A 7832-nucleotide genomic window follows, 5' to 3' on the forward strand; every position below is an offset into this window, starting at 1 on the left:
ACTTAATAAAATTGTTATTTAAAACTAGTTGTTTTAAATGCAATATAAATGGAACACTTGTTAAGCAGAACTTATCAACTTTGCCAAAATTCAGAAAATTAATTATTTTTGAAAATTTAACTTCCCTGAGTAACTCCATTGTTCAGGAATGAACTGAAAATTGGACATTTGGACAAAGCTAGCTCCTGAGGTAAGCAGATTGCAAGTTAAACAGAAGATGCAACCTTGAATGAGATGATGATTAATCACATGTGTTTGGTTTTCCAAGCCAAGGTTGTCGCTGGGGAGATAACCTGGCAGAATCAGAGCCCCCATTATGAAATCCACCCCTAGTGGATGTAGATAGAGTTGGGTAATGTATGTGTTGGCAAAAGCAATGCAACAACCTCCTCCTAGTGTAACCACAGTTCTAATCATATTACCAATTAGAGATCTGGGCTCATGGAATTGCATTTGAGAAATCATTAATCTTTAAATTACAATGCTCTGCATAGTAATATGAGTTGCTATGAGTAGTTTTCAGTTACCAGAACTGGGGCAAGATACAAGAATACCTGTAAAATTAATAGGCCAGAAAATATGGCACTTCTTATTAAGCTATTGTTGCTCAATTCAAAATCCACCCATCCTCTAGAATGATCTCTAATCCTGGGGCTGGGACTCTACAATTACATTTTTCACTACAAGCTGGCTTCCTGCTACTTGTGCCAGTAGGGGCACCAGGCAGAAGAAGCAGAGATGAGCTCCTTCTTGATTGGCTTATGGTTCCTGTAAGAAGCACATCCTCAGTAGTTCTTCAAGCTGGCAGCAGCAGTTAGAGTTCAAGTAGCAGTTGGATCCAGCTTTTAGCCTTTACCAGCCCTCTAACGTCCCTCTTCCTAGGTCAGAGCTATCTGCGCTTTTCCCTCTCCTTCGCTCTACCTCCTCCTTCTCTGCTCTGTGTGTGCACACGCAGGCACATGCAAACCTGATTATTTAAAGCCACTGAGAGTCTGCATCATTTGTTTCAGCAGCCAGCATGATTTGTCCTTACTAATACCAGAGCCGGAATGCCATTGCAAAGACCTTTTCCGTACTCAGTGTTGGCCCGGTGATTGAATGGAGAATGACGAAAGAACACACCCAGCAATCAGAATAGCTCCTCATCCGTGCCGTTCAAATGCAAAATACCTGATCAACTTTATCTGAAATCATTTGTAAGACTGAACAATTGATTACTGAGCTGGAGATAAAGGGTTGAAAAAGATTATTTGAATATGTGTTGGTTGTCATTGAATCGTTTAGAAACTAAGTAAGACAAATAGTGTAGATGCAGAAATATAGGGATCAAGCGAGACCATCTATTATAGAACCTGTTATATTGGAAACATTGACAGATTCTAGATCCTAAATATCAGGAGATGGAATTAAAAACTTTTTTTTTCTTTTTGATACAGACATGATGAAAATTCTTAGTTCAATAAAGTGATGAGATTTGGAATGGTTCCTACGCAGGCCTTATTTACTCAAGGTAGTTGTTTAAGTTGAGCTATATGAGGGATCTAGGAAGCAAGGAAATAATGACTGAGAACGGTGTCAGAAAGAACTTTTTATGTGATTACTCATACATGAAACTGACTAGAAGTAAATAAATCATAAGACTAATAAGGTGTTTAAGAAATTAGTTTAGATTTCCTGAGATTTCCTTCTCTTCTTGTCCCACACATCTGCTAAGAGTTATTTCACTTTTTCCCATGAATTCAATGACCATCCATTTCCTGACTGCTACCAAAAGTATATGGCTTGGTCCAAGAAGTCATTTCTGAGCTTCATCCACATTTCCAAAAGCCTCCTAGACAATCCCACTTGGATGAATGTAGGTACCATGAACAGCATATACAAAAAAGAACTTATCTCTTTCCTTCAAACCTCTTCCTCAGATCTCTTTTTTAAATTAATGAATTGATCATTCCCCTTGTTTCCCCAGATAACAATGTTATAGTTATGTGGCTCTATTTTTCCCTTATCTGTACAACCAATTTATCTTCAATCCATATTTATGGTGTTATTCTGGATAATTTTCTCTTGTTTTTGTCTTATTTACCATTCCCACAGCCTCTACTGTCACCTATATTTACTTACACACATCTTAACATGCATTTCCTCTCCACTTTCCAGCCTATATCTCAGCAGCAGCAGCATCGCCTGGAACTACGTAGAAACACAAATTCTCAGCTACTACCCTAGATTTACTAGATCAGAAACTCTGTGAGTACAGTCCAGCAATGCCTGGTGATTCTGATGCACACTCAAGTGTAAGAACCACTGCTGTACATGAAAGATGATTTTAAACGTGTTCTTCTACCTACACCATATATTTAATGCCAATATTCCTCTTCCCACTGAAGCCTCTGAGTGAACAAGAGCCATAATACTATATAGAAAATATGGAATATTCTCTTAATCTTTATCTAATCATTGCCTATATATTTGAAGTAAATAAAATTTTATCTTTGACGCTTATTACTAACAAGTTTTCTGGCAAATACCATCATCTGAATCAACATCCAAGTGTGCCCTGACACTGAAGTTAATTACAAATGATCTACTCTAGCAGTACGCACACTATGGCCCATAGGCCAAATCAAGCACAACCCCTGTTTCTGTAAATAAAATATTATTGCAACACAGTCATGCTTATTTGTTTTTGTACTGTCTTTGATTGCTTTTGCATTACAGTGGAAGAGTTGAACAGTTGCAACAGAGACCATATGGCTGGCAAAGCCTAAAGTATTTACTATCTGGCCTTTCACAGAAAAAATTTGCTGACCCTTAATTGACATTGTCACTGTGTATTCATTCAACATATATTTATTAAATATATGCTATTAATCAGGCACTGTTTCAGGCACTGAGGATACAGAGGTCAAGCAAAGAAACTGGGCCTCAGCAGTCATGGGACATATATCTGAATGGTTGCTGGTGGTGGCTGACAATAAACAAGAATGCAAGTAAATAATTAATAACATAATTTCAGAAAGCGATTTGTGCTGTGGAGAAAATAAAGTAGATGCAATGACAGAAAGTGACTGTCAGGAGGCAGCACCACCGGGTAAGGTTTCAGAAAGGCCTCTCCAAGGAGATGATATTAAGCTAAGCCCTCAATGAATGCAATAAAATTATGAAAAGGATAAGATATGAAAAGTATAAGATGTGCAAAGTTTTGGGGGAGGAAATGACCTTGATTTGCCCTAAAAACGTAAACAAGGCCAGTGTGGCTGGAGCGAAGTAAGTGCTAGAAAGACAGGAGGTCCTGGCTAAATGCTTGTGAGACTTACGATCAATGACAAATTGTTTTCTTTCATTTTCACAGTGTCCATAGAAGGCAGCAATATTGATTAAAGGTTGCTTACTATTCTTTTGTGTTAATGATTTATGTTGGTTGCAGTGCAAGCATAAATGGTTTTTACATCAATGGTGAAAAAATTAAGAACTTCTGATTAAAATGAAAAAAAAAAAGAGCAAGATTTATGTCCCCTTTAGATGCAAGGGTGAAATATTGCTCCTTACTCATCTCTACCTTGATCAGGTTGTTTAAGGTGGCAGAGTTAAGCCAGACCTTAAGATGTTCCTCTCCCTCAAATCTAGGGACATGAACAAATACAAAACAAAGCCCCTGAAAACACAAAGACTACCATTGACCAAGAGCTGATGACCTGGAGAGGAGCAAGAAATAAGTTTTAAAAATAAGTACAAATCCCCTTCTATCTGTTTAAAGGAGGAAAACACTGGGCATAGGTATGTAGTTGGGGGATGGTTTGTTGAGAACAGAAAAATATAAAACACTGAAAATTCTCGTTAAGAAACAACTGTCTGTGCCTGCTTTGGCAGGATGTATACTAAAATTGGAAAGATACAGAGACGATGAACATGGCCCTGGGTAAGGATGATACATAAATTCATGATATTCCCTGTTCTTAAAAATGGGCAAAGGACTTGAATAGACATTTCTCCAAAGATAGTATGCAAATGGCCAACAAACACAGGAAAAGATACTCGATATTACTTATCATTAGGGAAATGCAAGTCAAAATTACTATGAAGCATTACCTCACACCCGTTAGGTTAGCTACTACAAAAAATTATGCTGAGAGCCAGGAAATAATAAGCATCAGTGAAGATACAAAGAAATTGCAACTCCTGTGTATCGTTGGTGGGAATGAAAAATGGTGCAACTGCTATAGGAAAAAGCATGGAGTTCCTCAAAACATCAAAAATGAAACTACTATATGTTCCATCAATTCCACTTCTAGATCGAAAAGAACTGAAAGCTGGATATAAAAAGAAAATATTCACCCATGTTCAGAGCAGCACTATTCACAATAGCCGAGAGGTTGCAACAACCCAAGTGCTCATCATGGATGAATGAACAAACAAAATGTAGTATATACATACAATAGAATATTATTCAACCTTTAAAGAGGGAGGAAATTCTGTTACACGCTCCAATATAAATTAACCTGGAGGACATTACACTAAGTGAAACAAGCCAACCACAAAAAGACAAATACAGTATGATTCCACTTATATAAGGTACTTAGATTAGTCAGATTCACAAAGTAGAATGGCGGTTGCCAGGGGCTTTGGAAGGGGGAAATGGGGAGGATTTTTAAATTTATCTTCCAAGAACAGTTGACATACTATATTATATTAGATTCAGGTATACAACATAGTAATTAGACATTCACATACCTTAAGAAATGACCATCCCGATAAGTCTAGTACCTATCTGACATCCCACATAGTTATTACAATATTATTGACTGCATTCCCTATGCTTTACTTTGTTTAACAGGTATAGGGTGTCAGGTTTAAAAAAAGAAAATATTATAGGAATGGATGGTGATGTCGGTTGAGGTACTTAGAGCAGGTCAAATTCAAAGAGACAGAAAGTAGAATAGTTTCTGCCAGGGGTTGGTGGGAGGGGAGAATTGTGCTTTATTGTTAATAGTTATAGAGTGTCAGTTTTAAAGAAAGAAAAAGTTATGGGACTGGATGGTTGTACAATAATCTTAATATTCTTATTACTGCTGAACTGTAAATTTAGAAATGGTTAAGATTTTATGCTATTTTTACCACAATAAAAACATAAAAGTATCAACAACTTGTAGAGAGGAAAGGGACATGATCAGATCAACAGATCAGAACAGAGCTTGGGACACTGCAGATCAGGCAGAAGAGGTAGGCATTGTTGACTTGTTACGATCACATGAAGATATCATGCAGATTTCAAGGATTTATTGCTCTCAGATGGATCAAGAACATAGAAAGTCTTTCCCTTTGCAAACTGCTCAGATGGAAAAGGAACAATTAAAAAAAAAATGGTTTCCCTGACTTTTAAGAAAGGGCACGTTGTTAACTGCTCCTACACAGACTCTTACCTTCCCCCTTTTCAAGCGTGCTGAGAGCCAGCAGCTGGAAGTTAGCACAAGGCGGCCACACAGCAATTTATGATTTGACTCTCTTTGGGGGTTTAAAGGTAAGTTAATTTATATTCTTACTTAATACTAGATTATCAGCACCACTTTAAAGATAGACTGAGGGTCAAGAGATTGCAGACCTATAAGTGGCAGGAATCACCGGTGGAGGAGCTGATTAGCTACCTAGCCCTGTCAGGATCTTTAACTTGATTCCTTGACACTCCAACACTATGATTCTTTTCTGTAACTTTTAATAGAATCAATCTTCTTCATGCATCTATATGTGCTGTGGAAATGCAGAGAGTAAAAGACATCAGTGGATGGGAAGCAGCTAATTATAAACACACTTAAACCATTTCCTTTCGGAGAGCTCATTCTGCACTGCCTTCCTCAGCGCTGGCTGTAGTCGGAGACTTCACAGCTGGCAGTGCTGCAGTAGACGAAGCCTGCCTCGGGTCCCAGAAGCTGTGGATTTCCTTACCTGGTTCTGCCACGTGCCAAGTACAACGGCATGGGCAAGATGCAGTCAGGGCGACACATTACCTCATCTGTAAAATGACTCCATGTAGCTCATGGAATACAGTTCCAACAGTTAAATGGAATAGCATGTGTACACGCGCTCTGAACAGTGAAACACTATCCAAGTGTAGGCTGTAATTGCCATCTAAGTCCTTATAAATCTGGGAGGAAGGACCTTAACCAAGAGTCAGAGAATACAATGACCACTTTTTAAAACATACTAAAAAACAGGGTTTCTCAATGCACTGTCTATTGAAATAAAACACTCAGAGATTAAACTGTGAGGATATTCCTTTACTAATTTATTGTGAGAACAGTAGGGGGATAAGAGAACTTTTCTGACTCAGAATATTCAGTGTTCTAGGTCTTAAATTCCTATCAAGAAAATATTTCTTTCCTTCTCTTATGCATAAGAAATTATAATTTAGAATCATAGGATTTATAAATTGGCTGTATAAATATTATATTTATCTATAGCAATTAAATAATGAAAACCTCAATTCCATGAGATTCAGTGTCACTTAACCTAGAAGATCAGGGCCCAAATCTGGACTGTATCATTTCTAAAGTGTTTATAACCTTATTTTTATATCTATTAAAGTGTGGAACAATTTGTCCCTGTCTTAGTCTGGGTTCTCTGCAAACAGTGCCTGAGACATGGCTTTGGTTACAGTGAGTGTATCGGGAGGTGACTGCAGAAAGCAGAGTAAAGAAGGTAGGATACTGACAGGAGAGGGGAAGAAGGCAATGAGAGGTGCATCTGTGAGCTAGTTCCTATGGTGGACAAGCACAGCTTCATCACGCTGGGGATTGCCCAAGGAGCTGCATGGAATGCATCTCAGAATGATCTCTCCACAGCCAGGAAAGCCAAGGTGTTAATCCATTGACTCCTGTCCCCCACTGGTTGAAGACTGCTCCCCAACTGCATCTCTATGCAAGCCGAGTGGCTTTCTAAGGTTTTAGAGACAATCTGAAAAGGTAGGAACGCAGAGAGTCCCCGTAGTAGCATCATCTGTGGGGAGGTGCTGGCAGAGTGCACTGAAAACCAGTAGGCTGAGTGAACGTAGGCACAAGAAATGTCCCCTGCCTTATCGGTTGCTATGAGGACTAGGTAAGTTGACATGGATGTACTGAAAATGGTGCTAGGCACATTACAACGGCAGCTGGGGTTTTTACTAGACTAAGAGATTTGTTTACAGACACTACTAATTGGTAGAAATTTTGCTCTGGCCCCCTAATGCTTATTCTTTTCTTACCCATGGCTTCTCTCCTGTTCTCTATTGCTAAGTGCATCTTTCCATGCTTGGAGTAGATGTGTCTCTGTGTGAACTAGATCACTTTCCCCTTCCCATTAGCATTTTACAAAATGTATTATCTCAGCTGTGGTGCCTTATTTAAATGACAACCCATTTGAAAATCAAGATCAAGTGCTCGTTCAACTTTGCATAACTCTGAGGACCTAGAATGATTTTATGTATAAGAGGATGCTTAATAAATATTGCGCGTTTCAACACGGTTATTAAGCAAATGTCTGTCAGTTGCCCTCACCAGTGAGTTCTGCCAGTGTTTAAAACACCTGGCCTTATTACGTCAATAAAAATTTAAATTCATAGCTCCCATTAGCATTGCAGACAATTTCTGGCCTAGTTTCCTTGGACAGTAATAGAAGTTCAGATCTTTTAATGAGCTTAATACAGGAAGAATTTTGGTATTCACATAAACTACCGCCCCTCCCTTTGCCTAGGGCTAGAGAGAAGAGTCACCAATACAAACTGGTCAGATAACTTCAAAGGCGCTTAATTGTAAGGAAAGCCATGATCTACTAATAAACAACAAATGCACAGTCATGTTGGT

At 38.5% G+C, this 7832-nt stretch overlaps 1 non-coding gene across 1 annotated transcript; it reads left to right on the top strand.

The window, feature by feature from the left end:
- The first annotated feature begins 3855 nt into the window (after nt 1-3855).
- On the top strand, nt 3856-3958 carry LOC148091410 (U6 spliceosomal RNA). Its single transcript, XR_015715731.1, has one exon. It is a non-coding gene; the product is annotated as a U6 spliceosomal RNA (small nuclear RNA).
- Nucleotides 3959-7832: the final 3874 nt, after the last annotated feature.

Source organism: Miniopterus natalensis, chromosome 15 (genome assembly GCF_054644295.1).
Source record: "Miniopterus natalensis isolate mMinNat1 chromosome 15, mMinNat1.hap1, whole genome shotgun sequence".
NCBI lineage: Eukaryota > Metazoa > Chordata > Mammalia > Chiroptera > Miniopteridae > Miniopterus > Miniopterus natalensis.